Raw genomic sequence first — 18,710 nt, forward strand, 5'->3', positions numbered from 1 at the left:
TTGCACTAATGGATTGGTCATCAGCTGGCTGTCTATGTCCCGCATCAATATAGACCAAAGTACAGAGGGTTAGGCTATGCTATAGTGCACCTACCTGATGCATCAGAAGGTGCGAGGCCCTTGCTAAATTCTGTGCACAGACTTTGAGATCTATGCTTTAGACTGTATCTAAACCTGCTCCAACATGGACTGACATTCTGGCCTACTTTCAGCCGATGCGACTTGTCTGTCGCTGAACAGTCGCTTTTTATGTATTCAGCACCTATGTATAATGTTGTAAAAATGCTCTAGAAGCTAAAGTCGCAGAAATGTCACACATATTTGGCCTGCAACTTTCTGTGCGACAAATTCAGACAGGAAAAATCAGTATAAATCCTTAGAAAATTATCCCCCAGTGTCTCCATCTGCTGGCGGTATTGAATAAGCATTGCTGCACTGATGGGGTATGCATTAGACGAAAAAAAAGAAGAAAAAGAAGAATAATACGCCCAGAAAAGAGGCGAAAAGGAGAAAAACGTAAAAAAACGTGAAAAAAAAGTAAGAGGAAGAGAAGGGAAAAAAAGGTGGAAATGGGTTTAAAAGTGATTTCGGCGGAGAAATATATATATATATATATATATATATATATATATATATATACGCGCACACACACACATATATATAAACGTATTCTCCGTTGAGATATTGCAGCCGCTGCTGTGTCCAGGCCCAGGAGCCTTAGCACTGTGCTGTGATGTCACTCAATACCACTGACATCACTAGGTGTAAACAACATCTCTCCTTTGCTGTGTATGTGACTATGGAGCTGTTTGGTGATGTCGTCTATTATGGCCTTCATAGAAGCAACAGGAGATTGTTGCATCCATCTAGAACCCTCAGAACTACAGTGCTATGATGTCACTCACTTCCACAGGCCTTGCAGAGTGTAAACAACAACAACCCAGCTTTGTCGTGTATGTAACCATAGGGATTGTGATGTCACCTAGAACCTTCACAGCAGCGACAGCTTTATGAGGAGCATCAGCACTGCTCTGCCTGAGCAGAACCATCACCGCCATAGGTTGTCAAATAACCCGGATTTAACCCACACAGGTAAGTCCAATGGGGTGCAGGCATGTCCTCTATGCTTACAGCTTCCCGTGGGTGTTGGTTTGATACCGTTTGGGGACAGCCAAGGAGGCATCTGCAGGCAACAAAGGTAGGTGTGTGCTTGTGTGTGTGTTTCCTATGCAGATCCTAAGCCCAGTGTCACATGCAAGTAGGAGGAGTAAGAAGGGTTCCTGGCAAATCCGGGTTATGGATTGCATTTAAAAAGGCCCCGTGGGAGTGCAATGGGCCCCTGTCTTGCTGCTTAGCAATAATGGTATGGGTTTAGGTTCTGCTGTGTGTACTGGTGGTTGACTGCCCCCCAGCCCAGAGTGTGCATGGAAAATTGTCTGGCAGCCTCCCTGACAGCAAGCAGTGATAGTGCCCATGAAGGGGACCTTGTTGGGCCCGCCCCTTTCACGGTTATCGCTTCTCGGCCTTTTGGCTAAGATCAAGTGTAGTATCTGTTCTTATCAGTTTAATATCTGATACGTCCCCTATCTGGGGACCATATATTAAATGGATTTTTGAGAACGGGGGCCGATTTCGAAGCTTGCTTCCGTCGCCCTATGCATTGACCCGATATGGCAGTATCTTCGGGTACAGTGCACCACCCCCTTACAGGGTTAAAAAGAAAGATTCCTACTTTCATTGCTACCTGCTTGCTGGCTAGCCAGCTAGCCAGCCCTGTGGGCCTTGCTGCTGCTGCTGCTGCTGCTGCAGCCAAAAAACAAAAGGTGGTGCTGCTGCTGCTTCTGCTGCTTCTGCTTGTGTCTGGCCGCTGTTGGAGCGTCCAGGCACAGGACTTCTGCTGCTGCTGACTAAATGGCCTCCTTAATTGGATCATTTGAGTAGCCAGCACACCTGTGCAGGTAGGGCATGACATGATAGGCAGCTGCCTTGATAGCGGGTGGGTGCTGAATGTTCCTAATTGACAAAATAAGATTAATGCTTATGAAGAAATATAAAATCTCATCCCTTCCCCAATATCGCGCCACACCCCTACCCCTTAATTCCCTGGTTGAACTTGATGGACATATGTCTTTTTTCGACCGTACTAACTATGTAACTATGTAACATAACATGGGGGGGTCTCCTGGCTGTTCACACAGGTGTGTCATTGCTGTACATTGACCATGCATTGCTTCTGTGGTATTGCAAAGGCAAAGACAAATGCTTCCAGCCATCCATTGCACTAATGGATTGGTCATCAGCTGGCTGTCTATGTCCCGCATCAATATAGACCAAAGTACAGAGGGTTAGGCTATGCTATAGTGCACCTACCTGATGCATCAGAAGGTGCGAGGCCCTTGCTAAATTCTGTGCACAGACTTTGAGATCTATGCTTTAGACTGTATCTAAACCTGCTCCAACATGGACTGACATTCTGGCCTACTTTCAGCCGATGCGACTTGTCTGTCGCTGAACAGTCGCTTTTTATGTATTCAGCACCTATGTATAATGTTGTAAAAATGCTCTAGAAGCTAAAGTCGCAGAAATGTCACACATATTTGGCCTGCAACTTTCTGTGCGACAAATTCAGACAGGAAAAATCAGTATAAATCCTTAGAAAATTATCCCCCAGTGTCTCCATCTGCTGGCGGTATTGAATAAGCATTGCTGCACTGATGGGGTATGCATTAGACGAAAAAAAAGAAGAAAAAGAAGAATAATACGCCCAGAAAAGAGGCGAAAAGGAGAAAAACGTAAAAAAACGTGAAAAAAAAGTAAGAGGAAGAGAAGGGAAAAAAAGGTGGAAATGGGTTTAAAAGTGATTTCGGCGGAGAAATATATATATATATATATATATATATATATATATATATATATATATATACGCGCACACACACACATATATATAAACGTATTCTCCGTTGAGATATTGCAGCCGCTGCTGTGTCCAGGCCCAGGAGCCTTAGCACTGTGCTGTGATGTCACTCAATACCACTGACATCACTAGGTGTAAACAACATCTCTCCTTTGCTGTGTATGTGACTATGGAGCTGTTTGGTGATGTCGTCTATTATGGCCTTCATAGAAGCAACAGGAGATTGTTGCATCCATCTAGAACCCTCAGAACTACAGTGCTATGATGTCACTCACTTCCACAGGCCTTGCAGAGTGTAAACAACAACAACCCAGCTTTGTCGTGTATGTAACCATAGGGATTGTGATGTCACCTAGAACCTTCACAGCAGCGACAGCTTTATGAGGAGCATCAGCACTGCTCTGCCTGAGCAGAACCATCACCGCCATAGGTTGTCAAATAACCCGGATTTAACCCACACAGGTAAGTCCAATGGGGTGCAGGCATGTCCTCTATGCTTACAGCTTCCCGTGGGTGTTGGTTTGATACCGTTTGGGGACAGCCAAGGAGGCATCTGCAGGCAACAAAGGTAGGTGTGTGCTTGTGTGTGTGTTTCCTATGCAGATCCTAAGCCCAGTGTCACATGCAAGTAGGAGGAGTAAGAAGGGTTCCTGGCAAATCCGGGTTATGGATTGCATTTAAAAAGGCCCCGTGGGAGTGCAATGGGCCCCTGTCTTGCTGCTTAGCAATAATGGTATGGGTTTAGGTTCTGCTGTGTGTACTGGTGGTTGACTGCCCCCCAGCCCAGAGTGTGCATGGAAAATTGTCTGGCAGCCTCCCTGACAGCAAGCAGTGATAGTGCCCATGAAGGGGACCTTGTTGGGCCCGCCCCTTTCACGGTTATCGCTTCTCGGCCTTTTGGCTAAGATCAAGTGTAGTATCTGTTCTTATCAGTTTAATATCTGATACGTCCCCTATCTGGGGACCATATATTAAATGGATTTTTGAGAACGGGGGCCGATTTCGAAGCTTGCTTCCGTCGCCCTATGCATTGACCCGATATGGCAGTATCTTCGGGTACAGTGCACCACCCCCTTACAGGGTTAAAAAGAAAGATTCCTACTTTCATTGCTACCTGCTTGCTGGCTAGCCAGCTAGCCAGCCCTGTGGGCCTTGCTGCTGCTGCTGCTGCTGCTGCAGCCAAAAAACAAAAGGTGGTGCTGCTGCTGCTTCTGCTGCTTCTGCTTGTGTCTGGCCGCTGTTGGAGCGTCCAGGCACAGGACTTCTGCTGCTGCTGACTAAATGGCCTCCTTAATTGGATCATTTGAGTAGCCAGCACACCTGTGCAGGTAGGGCATGACATGATAGGCAGCTGCCTTGATAGCGGGTGGGTGCTGAATGTTCCTAATTGACAAAATAAGATTAATGCTTATGAAGAAATATAAAATCTCATCCCTTCCCCAATATCGCGCCACACCCCTACCCCTTAATTCCCTGGTTGAACTTGATGGACATATGTCTTTTTTCGACCGTACTAACTATGTAACTATGTAACATAACATGGGGGGGTCTCCTGGCTGTTCACACAGGTGTGTCATTGCTGTACATTGACCATGCATTGCTTCTGTGGTATTGCAAAGGCAAAGACAAATGCTTCCAGCCATCCATTGCACTAATGGATTGGTCATCAGCTGGCTGTCTATGTCCCGCATCAATATAGACCAAAGTACAGAGGGTTAGGCTATGCTATAGTGCACCTACCTGATGCATCAGAAGGTGCGAGGCCCTTGCTAAATTCTGTGCACAGACTTTGAGATCTATGCTTTAGACTGTATCTAAACCTGCTCCAACATGGACTGACATTCTGGCCTACTTTCAGCCGATGCGACTTGTCTGTCGCTGAACAGTCGCTTTTTATGTATTCAGCACCTATGTATAATGTTGTAAAAATGCTCTAGAAGCTAAAGTCGCAGAAATGTCACACATATTTGGCCTGCAACTTTCTGTGCGACAAATTCAGACAGGAAAAATCAGTATAAATCCTTAGAAAATTATCCCCCAGTGTCTCCATCTGCTGGCGGTATTGAATAAGCATTGCTGCACTGATGGGGTATGCATTAGACGAAAAAAAAGAAGAAAAAGAAGAATAATACGCCCAGAAAAGAGGCGAAAAGGAGAAAAACGTAAAAAAACGTGAAAAAAAAGTAAGAGGAAGAGAAGGGAAAAAAAGGTGGAAATGGGTTTAAAAGTGATTTCGGCGGAGAAATATATATATATATATATATATATATATACGCGCACACACACACATATATATAAACGTATTCTCCGTTGAGATATTGCAGCCGCTGCTGTGTCCAGGCCCAGGAGCCTTAGCACTGTGCTGTGATGTCACTCAATACCACTGACATCACTAGGTGTAAACAACATCTCTCCTTTGCTGTGTATGTGACTATGGAGCTGTTTGGTGATGTCGTCTATTATGGCCTTCATAGAAGCAACAGGAGATTGTTGCATCCATCTAGAACCCTCAGAACTACAGTGCTATGATGTCACTCACTTCCACAGGCCTTGCAGAGTGTAAACAACAACAACCCAGCTTTGTCGTGTATGTAACCATAGGGATTGTGATGTCACCTAGAACCTTCACAGCAGCGACAGCTTTATGAGGAGCATCAGCACTGCTCTGCCTGAGCAGAACCATCACCGCCATAGGTTGTCAAATAACCCGGATTTAACCCACACAGGTAAGTCCAATGGGGTGCAGGCATGTCCTCTATGCTTACAGCTTCCCGTGGGTGTTGGTTTGATACCGTTTGGGGACAGCCAAGGAGGCATCTGCAGGCAACAAAGGTAGGTGTGTGCTTGTGTGTGTGTTTCCTATGCAGATCCTAAGCCCAGTGTCACATGCAAGTAGGAGGAGTAAGAAGGGTTCCTGGCAAATCCGGGTTATGGATTGCATTTAAAAAGGCCCCGTGGGAGTGCAATGGGCCCCTGTCTTGCTGCTTAGCAATAATGGTATGGGTTTAGGTTCTGCTGTGTGTACTGGTGGTTGACTGCCCCCCAGCCCAGAGTGTGCATGGAAAATTGTCTGGCAGCCTCCCTGACAGCAAGCAGTGATAGTGCCCATGAAGGGGACCTTGTTGGGCCCGCCCCTTTCACGGTTATCGCTTCTCGGCCTTTTGGCTAAGATCAAGTGTAGTATCTGTTCTTATCAGTTTAATATCTGATACGTCCCCTATCTGGGGACCATATATTAAATGGATTTTTGAGAACGGGGGCCGATTTCGAAGCTTGCTTCCGTCGCCCTATGCATTGACCCGATATGGCAGTATCTTCGGGTACAGTGCACCACCCCCTTACAGGGTTAAAAAGAAAGATTCCTACTTTCATTGCTACCTGCTTGCTGGCTAGCCAGCTAGCCAGCCCTGTGGGCCTTGCTGCTGCTGCTGCTGCTGCTGCAGCCAAAAAACAAAAGGTGGTGCTGCTGCTGCTTCTGCTGCTTCTGCTTGTGTCTGGCCGCTGTTGGAGCGTCCAGGCACAGGACTTCTGCTGCTGCTGACTAAATGGCCTCCTTAATTGGATCATTTGAGTAGCCAGCACACCTGTGCAGGTAGGGCATGACATGATAGGCAGCTGCCTTGATAGCGGGTGGGTGCTGAATGTTCCTAATTGACAAAATAAGATTAATGCTTATGAAGAAATATAAAATCTCATCCCTTCCCCAATATCGCGCCACACCCCTACCCCTTAATTCCCTGGTTGAACTTGATGGACATATGTCTTTTTTCGACCGTACTAACTATGTAACTATGTAACATAACATGGGGGGGTCTCCTGGCTGTTCACACAGGTGTGTCATTGCTGTACATTGACCATGCATTGCTTCTGTGGTATTGCAAAGGCAAAGACAAATGCTTCCAGCCATCCATTGCACTAATGGATTGGTCATCAGCTGGCTGTCTATGTCCCGCATCAATATAGACCAAAGTACAGAGGGTTAGGCTATGCTATAGTGCACCTACCTGATGCATCAGAAGGTGCGAGGCCCTTGCTAAATTCTGTGCACAGACTTTGAGATCTATGCTTTAGACTGTATCTAAACCTGCTCCAACATGGACTGACATTCTGGCCTACTTTCAGCCGATGCGACTTGTCTGTCGCTGAACAGTCGCTTTTTATGTATTCAGCACCTATGTATAATGTTGTAAAAATGCTCTAGAAGCTAAAGTCGCAGAAATGTCACACATATTTGGCCTGCAACTTTCTGTGCGACAAATTCAGACAGGAAAAATCAGTATAAATCCTTAGAAAATTATCCCCCAGTGTCTCCATCTGCTGGCGGTATTGAATAAGCATTGCTGCACTGATGGGGTATGCATTAGACGAAAAAAAAGAAGAAAAAGAAGAATAATACGCCCAGAAAAGAGGCGAAAAGGAGAAAAACGTAAAAAAACGTGAAAAAAAAGTAAGAGGAAGAGAAGGGAAAAAAAGGTGGAAATGGGTTTAAAAGTGATTTCGGCGGAGAAATATATATATATATATATATATATATATATATATATATATATATATACGCGCACACACACACATATATATAAACGTATTCTCCGTTGAGATATTGCAGCCGCTGCTGTGTCCAGGCCCAGGAGCCTTAGCACTGTGCTGTGATGTCACTCAATACCACTGACATCACTAGGTGTAAACAACATCTCTCCTTTGCTGTGTATGTGACTATGGAGCTGTTTGGTGATGTCGTCTATTATGGCCTTCATAGAAGCAACAGGAGATTGTTGCATCCATCTAGAACCCTCAGAACTACAGTGCTATGATGTCACTCACTTCCACAGGCCTTGCAGAGTGTAAACAACAACAACCCAGCTTTGTCGTGTATGTAACCATAGGGATTGTGATGTCACCTAGAACCTTCACAGCAGCGACAGCTTTATGAGGAGCATCAGCACTGCTCTGCCTGAGCAGAACCATCACCGCCATAGGTTGTCAAATAACCCGGATTTAACCCACACAGGTAAGTCCAATGGGGTGCAGGCATGTCCTCTATGCTTACAGCTTCCCGTGGGTGTTGGTTTGATACCGTTTGGGGACAGCCAAGGAGGCATCTGCAGGCAACAAAGGTAGGTGTGTGCTTGTGTGTGTGTTTCCTATGCAGATCCTAAGCCCAGTGTCACATGCAAGTAGGAGGAGTAAGAAGGGTTCCTGGCAAATCCGGGTTATGGATTGCATTTAAAAAGGCCCCGTGGGAGTGCAATGGGCCCCTGTCTTGCTGCTTAGCAATAATGGTATGGGTTTAGGTTCTGCTGTGTGTACTGGTGGTTGACTGCCCCCCAGCCCAGAGTGTGCATGGAAAATTGTCTGGCAGCCTCCCTGACAGCAAGCAGTGATAGTGCCCATGAAGGGGACCTTGTTGGGCCCGCCCCTTTCACGGTTATCGCTTCTCGGCCTTTTGGCTAAGATCAAGTGTAGTATCTGTTCTTATCAGTTTAATATCTGATACGTCCCCTATCTGGGGACCATATATTAAATGGATTTTTGAGAACGGGGGCCGATTTCGAAGCTTGCTTCCGTCGCCCTATGCATTGACCCGATATGGCAGTATCTTCGGGTACAGTGCACCACCCCCTTACAGGGTTAAAAAGAAAGATTCCTACTTTCATTGCTACCTGCTTGCTGGCTAGCCAGCTAGCCAGCCCTGTGGGCCTTGCTGCTGCTGCTGCTGCTGCTGCAGCCAAAAAACAAAAGGTGGTGCTGCTGCTGCTTCTGCTGCTTCTGCTTGTGTCTGGCCGCTGTTGGAGCGTCCAGGCACAGGACTTCTGCTGCTGCTGACTAAATGGCCTCCTTAATTGGATCATTTGAGTAGCCAGCACACCTGTGCAGGTAGGGCATGACATGATAGGCAGCTGCCTTGATAGCGGGTGGGTGCTGAATGTTCCTAATTGACAAAATAAGATTAATGCTTATGAAGAAATATAAAATCTCATCCCTTCCCCAATATCGCGCCACACCCCTACCCCTTAATTCCCTGGTTGAACTTGATGGACATATGTCTTTTTTCGACCGTACTAACTATGTAACTATGTAACATAACATGGGGGGGTCTCCTGGCTGTTCACACAGGTGTGTCATTGCTGTACATTGACCATGCATTGCTTCTGTGGTATTGCAAAGGCAAAGACAAATGCTTCCAGCCATCCATTGCACTAATGGATTGGTCATCAGCTGGCTGTCTATGTCCCGCATCAATATAGACCAAAGTACAGAGGGTTAGGCTATGCTATAGTGCACCTACCTGATGCATCAGAAGGTGCGAGGCCCTTGCTAAATTCTGTGCACAGACTTTGAGATCTATGCTTTAGACTGTATCTAAACCTGCTCCAACATGGACTGACATTCTGGCCTACTTTCAGCCGATGCGACTTGTCTGTCGCTGAACAGTCGCTTTTTATGTATTCAGCACCTATGTATAATGTTGTAAAAATGCTCTAGAAGCTAAAGTCGCAGAAATGTCACACATATTTGGCCTGCAACTTTCTGTGCGACAAATTCAGACAGGAAAAATCAGTATAAATCCTTAGAAAATTATCCCCCAGTGTCTCCATCTGCTGGCGGTATTGAATAAGCATTGCTGCACTGATGGGGTATGCATTAGACGAAAAAAAAGAAGAAAAAGAAGAATAATACGCCCAGAAAAGAGGCGAAAAGGAGAAAAACGTAAAAAAACGTGAAAAAAAAGTAAGAGGAAGAGAAGGGAAAAAAAGGTGGAAATGGGTTTAAAAGTGATTTCGGCGGAGAAATATATATGTATATATATATATATATATATATATATATATATATATATATATATACGCGCACACACACACATATATATAAACGTATTCTCCGTTGAGATATTGCAGCCGCTGCTGTGTCCAGGCCCAGGAGCCTTAGCACTGTGCTGTGATGTCACTCAATACCACTGACATCACTAGGTGTAAACAACATCTCTCCTTTGCTGTGTATGTGACTATGGAGCTGTTTGGTGATGTCGTCTATTATGGCCTTCATAGAAGCAACAGGAGATTGTTGCATCCATCTAGAACCCTCAGAACTACAGTGCTATGATGTCACTCACTTCCACAGGCCTTGCAGAGTGTAAACAACAACAACCCAGCTTTGTCGTGTATGTAACCATAGGGATTGTGATGTCACCTAGAACCTTCACAGCAGCGACAGCTTTATGAGGAGCATCAGCACTGCTCTGCCTGAGCAGAACCATCACCGCCATAGGTTGTCAAATAACCCGGATTTAACCCACACAGGTAAGTCCAATGGGGTGCAGGCATGTCCTCTATGCTTACAGCTTCCCGTGGGTGTTGGTTTGATACCGTTTGGGGACAGCCAAGGAGGCATCTGCAGGCAACAAAGGTAGGTGTGTGCTTGTGTGTGTGTTTCCTATGCAGATCCTAAGCCCAGTGTCACATGCAAGTAGGAGGAGTAAGAAGGGTTCCTGGCAAATCCGGGTTATGGATTGCATTTAAAAAGGCCCCGTGGGAGTGCAATGGGCCCCTGTCTTGCTGCTTAGCAATAATGGTATGGGTTTAGGTTCTGCTGTGTGTACTGGTGGTTGACTGCCCCCCAGCCCAGAGTGTGCATGGAAAATTGTCTGGCAGCCTCCCTGACAGCAAGCAGTGATAGTGCCCATGAAGGGGACCTTGTTGGGCCCGCCCCTTTCACGGTTATCGCTTCTCGGCCTTTTGGCTAAGATCAAGTGTAGTATCTGTTCTTATCAGTTTAATATCTGATACGTCCCCTATCTGGGGACCATATATTAAATGGATTTTTGAGAACGGGGGCCGATTTCGAAGCTTGCTTCCGTCGCCCTATGCATTGACCCGATATGGCAGTATCTTCGGGTACAGTGCACCACCCCCTTACAGGGTTAAAAAGAAAGATTCCTACTTTCATTGCTACCTGCTTGCTGGCTAGCCAGCTAGCCAGCCCTGTGGGCCTTGCTGCTGCTGCTGCTGCTGCTGCAGCCAAAAAACAAAAGGTGGTGCTGCTGCTGCTTCTGCTGCTTCTGCTTGTGTCTGGCCGCTGTTGGAGCGTCCAGGCACAGGACTTCTGCTGCTGCTGACTAAATGGCCTCCTTAATTGGATCATTTGAGTAGCCAGCACACCTGTGCAGGTAGGGCATGACATGATAGGCAGCTGCCTTGATAGCGGGTGGGTGCTGAATGTTCCTAATTGACAAAATAAGATTAATGCTTATGAAGAAATATAAAATCTCATCCCTTCCCCAATATCGCGCCACACCCCTACCCCTTAATTCCCTGGTTGAACTTGATGGACATATGTCTTTTTTCGACCGTACTAACTATGTAACTATGTAACATAACATGGGGGGGTCTCCTGGCTGTTCACACAGGTGTGTCATTGCTGTACATTGACCATGCATTGCTTCTGTGGTATTGCAAAGGCAAAGACAAATGCTTCCAGCCATCCATTGCACTAATGGATTGGTCATCAGCTGGCTGTCTATGTCCCGCATCAATATAGACCAAAGTACAGAGGGTTAGGCTATGCTATAGTGCACCTACCTGATGCATCAGAAGGTGCGAGGCCCTTGCTAAATTCTGTGCACAGACTTTGAGATCTATGCTTTAGACTGTATCTAAACCTGCTCCAACATGGACTGACATTCTGGCCTACTTTCAGCCGATGCGACTTGTCTGTCGCTGAACAGTCGCTTTTTATGTATTCAGCACCTATGTATAATGTTGTAAAAATGCTCTAGAAGCTAAAGTCGCAGAAATGTCACACATATTTGGCCTGCAACTTTCTGTGCGACAAATTCAGACAGGAAAAATCAGTATAAATCCTTAGAAAATTATCCCCCAGTGTCTCCATCTGCTGGCGGTATTGAATAAGCATTGCTGCACTGATGGGGTATGCATTAGACGAAAAAAAAGAAGAAAAAGAAGAATAATACGCCCAGAAAAGAGGCGAAAAGGAGAAAAACGTAAAAAAACGTGAAAAAAAAGTAAGAGGAAGAGAAGGGAAAAAAAGGTGGAAATGGGTTTAAAAGTGATTTCGGCGGAGAAATATATATATATATATATATATATATATATATATATATATATATATATACGCGCACACACACACATATATATAAACGTATTCTCCGTTGAGATATTGCAGCCGCTGCTGTGTCCAGGCCCAGGAGCCTTAGCACTGTGCTGTGATGTCACTCAATACCACTGACATCACTAGGTGTAAACAACATCTCTCCTTTGCTGTGTATGTGACTATGGAGCTGTTTGGTGATGTCGTCTATTATGGCCTTCATAGAAGCAACAGGAGATTGTTGCATCCATCTAGAACCCTCAGAACTACAGTGCTATGATGTCACTCACTTCCACAGGCCTTGCAGAGTGTAAACAACAACAACCCAGCTTTGTCGTGTATGTAACCATAGGGATTGTGATGTCACCTAGAACCTTCACAGCAGCGACAGCTTTATGAGGAGCATCAGCACTGCTCTGCCTGAGCAGAACCATCACCGCCATAGGTTGTCAAATAACCCGGATTTAACCCACACAGGTAAGTCCAATGGGGTGCAGGCATGTCCTCTATGCTTACAGCTTCCCGTGGGTGTTGGTTTGATACCGTTTGGGGACAGCCAAGGAGGCATCTGCAGGCAACAAAGGTAGGTGTGTGCTTGTGTGTGTGTTTCCTATGCAGATCCTAAGCCCAGTGTCACATGCAAGTAGGAGGAGTAAGAAGGGTTCCTGGCAAATCCGGGTTATGGATTGCATTTAAAAAGGCCCCGTGGGAGTGCAATGGGCCCCTGTCTTGCTGCTTAGCAATAATGGTATGGGTTTAGGTTCTGCTGTGTGTACTGGTGGTTGACTGCCCCCCAGCCCAGAGTGTGCATGGAAAATTGTCTGGCAGCCTCCCTGACAGCAAGCAGTGATAGTGCCCATGAAGGGGACCTTGTTGGGCCCGCCCCTTTCACGGTTATCGCTTCTCGGCCTTTTGGCTAAGATCAAGTGTAGTATCTGTTCTTATCAGTTTAATATCTGATACGTCCCCTATCTGGGGACCATATATTAAATGGATTTTTGAGAACGGGGGCCGATTTCGAAGCTTGCTTCCGTCGCCCTATGCATTGACCCGATATGGCAGTATCTTCGGGTACAGTGCACCACCCCCTTACAGGGTTAAAAAGAAAGATTCCTACTTTCATTGCTACCTGCTTGCTGGCTAGCCAGCTAGCCAGCCCTGTGGGCCTTGCTGCTGCTGCTGCTGCTGCTGCAGCCAAAAAACAAAAGGTGGTGCTGCTGCTGCTTCTGCTGCTTCTGCTTGTGTCTGGCCGCTGTTGGAGCGTCCAGGCACAGGACTTCTGCTGCTGCTGACTAAATGGCCTCCTTAATTGGATCATTTGAGTAGCCAGCACACCTGTGCAGGTAGGGCATGACATGATAGGCAGCTGCCTTGATAGCGGGTGGGTGCTGAATGTTCCTAATTGACAAAATAAGATTAATGCTTATGAAGAAATATAAAATCTCATCCCTTCCCCAATATCGCGCCACACCCCTACCCCTTAATTCCCTGGTTGAACTTGATGGACATATGTCTTTTTTCGACCGTACTAACTATGTAACTATGTAACATAACATGGGGGGGTCTCCTGGCTGTTCACACAGGTGTGTCATTGCTGTACATTGACCATGCATTGCTTCTGTGGTATTGCAAAGGCAAAGACAAATGCTTCCAGCCATCCATTGCACTAATGGATTGGTCATCAGCTGGCTGTCTATGTCCCGCATCAATATAGACCAAAGTACAGAGGGTTAGGCTATGCTATAGTGCACCTACCTGATGCATCAGAAGGTGCGAGGCCCTTGCTAAATTCTGTGCACAGACTTTGAGATCTATGCTTTAGACTGTATCTAAACCTGCTCCAACATGGACTGACATTCTGGCCTACTTTCAGCCGATGCGACTTGTCTGTCGCTGAACAGTCGCTTTTTATGTATTCAGCACCTATGTATAATGTTGTAAAAATGCTCTAGAAGCTAAAGTCGCAGAAATGTCACACATATTTGGCCTGCAACTTTCTGTGCGACAAATTCAGACAGGAAAAATCAGTATAAATCCTTAGAAAATTATCCCCCAGTGTCTCCATCTGCTGGCGGTATTGAATAAGCATTGCTGCACTGATGGGGTATGCATTAGACGAAAAAAAAGAAGAAAAAGAAGAATAATACGCCCAGAAAAGAGGCGAAAAGGAGAAAAACGTAAAAAAACGTGAAAAAAAAGTAAGAGGAAGAGAAGGGAAAAAAAGGTGGAAATGGGTTTAAAAGTGATTTCGGCGGAGAAATATATATATATATATATATATATATATATATATATATATATATATATACGCGCACACACACACATATATATAAACGTATTCTCCGTTGAGATATTGCAGCCGCTGCTGTGTCCAGGCCCAGGAGCCTTAGCACTGTGCTGTGATGTCACTCAATACCACTGACATCACTAGGTGTAAACAACATCTCTCCTTTGCTGTGTATGTGACTATGGAGCTGTTTGGTGATGTCGTCTATTATGGCCTTCATAGAAGCAACAGGAGATTGTTGCATCCATCTAGAACCCTCAGAACTACAGTGCTATGATGTCACTCACTTCCACAGGCCTTGCAGAGTGTAAACAACAACAACCCAGCTTTGTCGTGTATGTAACCATAGGGATTGTGATGTCACCTAGAACCTTCACAGCAGCGACAGCTTTATGAGGAGCATCAGCACTGCTCTGCCTGAGCAGAACCATCACCGCCATAGGTTGTCAAATAACCCGGATTTAACCCACACAGGTAAGTCCAATGGGGTGCAGGCATGTCCTCTATGCTTACAGCTTCCCGTGGGTGTTGGTTTGATACCGTTTGGGGACAGCCAAGGAGGCATCTGCAGGCAACAAAGGTAGGTGTGTGCTTGTGTGTGTGTTTCCTATGCAGATCCTAAGCCCAGTGTCACATGCAAGTAGGAGGAGTAAGAAGGGTTCCTGGCAAATCCGGGTTATGGATTGCATTTAAAAAGGCCCCGTGGGAGTGCAATGGGCCCCTGTCTTGCTGCTTAGCAATAATGGTATGGGTTTAGGTTCTGCTGTGTGTACTGGTGGTTGACTGCCCCCCAGCCCAGAGTGTGCATGGAAAATTGTCTGGCAGCCTCCCTGACAGCAAGCAGTGATAGTGCCCATGAAGGGGACCTTGTTGGGCCCGCCCCTTTCACGGTTATCGCTTCTCGGCCTTTTGGCTAAGATCAAGTGTAGTATCTGTTCTTATCAGTTTAATATCTGATACGTCCCCTATCTGGGGACCATATATTAAATGGATTTTTGAGAACGGGGGCCGATTTCGAAGCTTGCTTCCGTCGCCCTATGCATTGACCCGATATGGCAGTATCTTCGGGTACAGTGCACCACCCCCTTACAGGGTTAAAAAGAAAGATTCCTACTTTCATTGCTACCTGCTTGCTGGCTAGCCAGCTAGCCAGCCCTGTGGGCCTTGCTGCTGCTGCTGCTGCTGCTGCAGCCAAAAAACAAAAGGTGGTGCTGCTGCTGCTTCTGCTTGTGTCTGGCCGCTGTTGGAGCGTCCAGGCACAGGACTTCTGCTGCTGCTGACTAAATGGCCTCCTTAATTGGATCATTTGAGTAGCCAGCACACCTGTGCAGGTAGGGCATGACATGATAGGCAGCTGCCTTGATAGCGGGTGGGTGCTGAATGTTCCTAATTGACAAAATAAGATTAATGCTTATGAAGAAATATAAAATCTCATCCCTTCCCCAATATCGCGCCACACCCCTACCCCTTAATTCCCTGGTTGAACTTGATGGACATATGTCTTTTTTCGACCGTACTAACTATGTAACTATGTAACATAACATGGGGGGGTCTCCTGGCTGTTCACACAGGTGTGTCATTGCTGTACATTGACCATGCATTGCTTCTGTGGTATTGCAAAGGCAAAGACAAATGCTTCCAGCCATCCATTGCACTAATGGATTGGTCATCAGCTGGCTGTCTATGTCCCGCATCAATATAGACCAAAGTACAGAGGGTTAGGCTATGCTATAGTGCACCTACCTGATGCATCAGAAGGTGCGAGGCCCTTGCTAAATTCTGTGCACAGACTTTGAGATCTATGCTTTAGACTGTATCTAAACCTGCTCCAACATGGACTGACATTCTGGCCTACTTTCAGCCGATGCGACTTGTCTGTCGCTGAACAGTCGCTTTTTATGTATTCAGCACCTATGTATAATGTTGTAAAAATGCTCTAGAAGCTAAAGTCGCAGAAATGTCACACATATTTGGCCTGCAACTTTCTGTGCGACAAATTCAGACAGGAAAAATCAGTATAAATCCTTAGAAAATTATCCCCCAGTGTCTCCATCTGCTGGCGGTATTGAATAAGCATTGCTGCACTGATGGGGTATGCATTAGACGAAAAAAAAGAAGAAAAAGAAGAATAATACGCCCAGAAAAGAGGCGAAAAGGAGAAAAACGTAAAAAAACGTGAAAAAAAAGTAAGAGGAAGAGAAGGGAAAAAAAGGTGGAAATGGGTTTAAAAGTGATTTCGGCGGAGAATATATATATATATATATATATATATATATATATATATATATATACGCGCACACACACACATATATATAAACGTATTCTCCGTTGAGATATTGCAGCCGCTGCTGTGTCCAGGCCCAGGAGCCTTAGCACTGTGCTGTGATGTCACTCAATACCACTGACATCACTAGGTGTAAACAACATCTCTCCTTTGCTGTGTATGTGACTATGGAGCTGTTTGGTGATGTCGTCTATTATGGCCTTCATAGAAGCAACAGGAGATTGTTGCATCCATCTAGAACCCTCAGAACTACAGTGCTATGATGTCACTCACTTCCACAGGCCTTGCAGAGTGTAAACAACAACAACCCAGCTTTGTTGTGTATGTAACCATAGGGATTGTGATGTCACCTAGAACCTTCACAGCAGCGACAGCTTTATGAGGAGCATCAGCACTGCTCTGCCTGAGCAGAACCATCACCGCCATAGGTTGTCAAATAACCCGGATTTAACCCACACAGGTAAGTCCAATGGGGTGCAGGCATGTCCTCTATGCTTACAGCTTCCCGTGGGTGTTGGTTTGATACCGTTTGGGGACAGCCAAGGAGGCATCTGCAGGCAACAAAGGTAGGTGTGTGCTTGTGTGTGTGTTTCCTATGCAGATCCTAAGCCCAGTGTCACATGCAAGTAGGAGGAGTAAGAAGGGTTCCTGGCAAATCCGGGTTATGGATTGCATTTAAAAAGGCCCCGTGGGAGTGCAATGGGCCCCTGTCTTGCTGCTTAGCAATAATGGTATGGGTTTAGGTTCTGCTGTGTGTACTGGTGGTTGACTGCCCCCCAGCCCAGAGTGTGCATGGAAAATTGTCTGGCAGCCTCCCTGACAGCAAGCAGTGATAGTGCCCATGAAGGGGACCTTGTTGGGCCCGCCCCTTTCACGGTTATCGCTTCTCGGCCTTTTGGCTAAGATCAAGTGTAGTATCTGTTCTTATCAGTTTAATATCTGATACGTCCCCTATCTGGGGACCATATATTAAATGGATTTTTGAGAACGGGGGCCGATTTCGAGCTTGCTTCCGTCGCCCTATGCATTGACCCGATATGGCAGTATCTTCGGGTACAGTGCACCACCCCCTTACAGGGTTAAAAAGAAAGATTCCTACTTTCATTGCTACCTGCTTGCTGGCTAGCCAGCTAGCCAGCCCTGTGGGCCTCTGCTGCTGCTGCTGCTGCTGCTGCAGCCAAAAAACAAAAGGTGGTGCTGCTGCTGCTTCTGCTGCTTCTGCTTGTGTCTGGCCGCTGTTGGAGCGTCCAGGCACAGGACTTCTGCTGCTGCTGACTAAATGGCCTCCTTAATTGGATCATTTGAGTAGCCAGCACACCTGTGCAGGTAGGGCATGACATGATAGGCAGCTGCCTTGATAGCGGGTGGGTGCTGAATGTTCCTAATTGACAAAATAAGATTAATGCTTATGAAGAAATATAAAATCTCATCCCTTCCCCAATATCGCGCCACACCCCTACCCCTTAATTCCCTGGTTGAACTTGATGGACATATGTCTTTTTTCGACCGTACTAACTATGTAACTATGTAACATAACATGGGGGGGTCTCCTGGCTGTTCACACAGGTGTGTCATTGCTGTACATTGACCATGCATTGCTTCTGTGGTATTGCAAAGGCAAAGACAAATGCTTCCAGCCATCCATTGCACTAATGGATTGGTCATCAGCTGGCTGTCTATGTCCCGCATCAATATAGACCAAAGTACAGAGGGTTAGGCTATGCTATAGTGCACCTACCTGATGCATCAGAAGGTGCGAGGCCCTTGCTAAATTCTGTGCACAGACTTTGAGATCTATGCTTTAGACTGTATCTAAACCTGCTCCAACATGGACTGACATTCTGGCCTACTTTCAGCCGATGCGACTTGTCTGTCGCTGAACAGTCGCTTTTTATGTATTCAGCACCTATGTATAATGTTGTAAAAATGCTCTAGAAGCTAAAGTCGCAGAAATGTCACACATATTTGGCCTGCAACTTTCTGTGCGACAAATTCAGACAGGAAAAATCAGTATAAATCCTTAGAAAATTATCCCCCAGTGTCTCCATCTGCTGGCGGTATTGAATAAGCATTGCTGCACTGATGGGGTATGCATTAGACGAAAAAAAAGAAGAAAAAGA

The 18,710-nt window shown here is 46.0% G+C and overlaps 8 non-coding genes across 8 annotated transcripts; all 8 read left to right on the forward strand.

Moving 5' to 3' along the window:
- The first annotated feature begins 1,511 nt into the window (after positions 1-1,511).
- On the forward strand, positions 1,512-1,702 carry LOC130335095 (U2 spliceosomal RNA). Its single transcript, XR_008876790.1, has one exon. It is a non-coding gene; the product is annotated as a U2 spliceosomal RNA (small nuclear RNA).
- Positions 1,703-3,795: 2,093 nt separating this feature from the next.
- Positions 3,796-3,986, forward strand: LOC130335107 (U2 spliceosomal RNA). The gene has a single exon (XR_008876802.1). It is a non-coding gene; the product is annotated as a U2 spliceosomal RNA (small nuclear RNA).
- Positions 3,987-6,059: 2,073 nt separating this feature from the next.
- LOC130335119 (U2 spliceosomal RNA) lies at positions 6,060-6,250 on the forward strand. Its single transcript, XR_008876813.1, has one exon. It is a non-coding gene; the product is annotated as a U2 spliceosomal RNA (small nuclear RNA).
- Positions 6,251-8,341: 2,091 nt separating this feature from the next.
- LOC130335018 (U2 spliceosomal RNA) lies at positions 8,342-8,532 on the forward strand. Its single transcript, XR_008876729.1, has one exon. It is a non-coding gene; the product is annotated as a U2 spliceosomal RNA (small nuclear RNA).
- Positions 8,533-10,631: 2,099 nt separating this feature from the next.
- LOC130335030 (U2 spliceosomal RNA) lies at positions 10,632-10,822 on the forward strand. Its single transcript, XR_008876740.1, has one exon. It is a non-coding gene; the product is annotated as a U2 spliceosomal RNA (small nuclear RNA).
- A 2,093-nt stretch (positions 10,823-12,915) lies between these two features.
- On the forward strand, positions 12,916-13,106 carry LOC130335042 (U2 spliceosomal RNA). Its single transcript, XR_008876752.1, has one exon. It is a non-coding gene; the product is annotated as a U2 spliceosomal RNA (small nuclear RNA).
- A 2,093-nt stretch (positions 13,107-15,199) lies between these two features.
- LOC130335054 (U2 spliceosomal RNA) lies at positions 15,200-15,390 on the forward strand. Its single transcript, XR_008876763.1, has one exon. It is a non-coding gene; the product is annotated as a U2 spliceosomal RNA (small nuclear RNA).
- Positions 15,391-17,469: 2,079 nt separating this feature from the next.
- LOC130335059 (U2 spliceosomal RNA) lies at positions 17,470-17,659 on the forward strand. Its single transcript, XR_008876767.1, has one exon. It is a non-coding gene; the product is annotated as a U2 spliceosomal RNA (small nuclear RNA).
- The last annotated feature ends 1,051 nt before the right edge of the window (positions 17,660-18,710 follow it).

Source organism: Hyla sarda, unplaced genomic scaffold (genome assembly GCF_029499605.1).
Source record: "Hyla sarda isolate aHylSar1 unplaced genomic scaffold, aHylSar1.hap1 scaffold_447, whole genome shotgun sequence".
NCBI lineage: Eukaryota > Metazoa > Chordata > Amphibia > Anura > Hylidae > Hyla > Hyla sarda.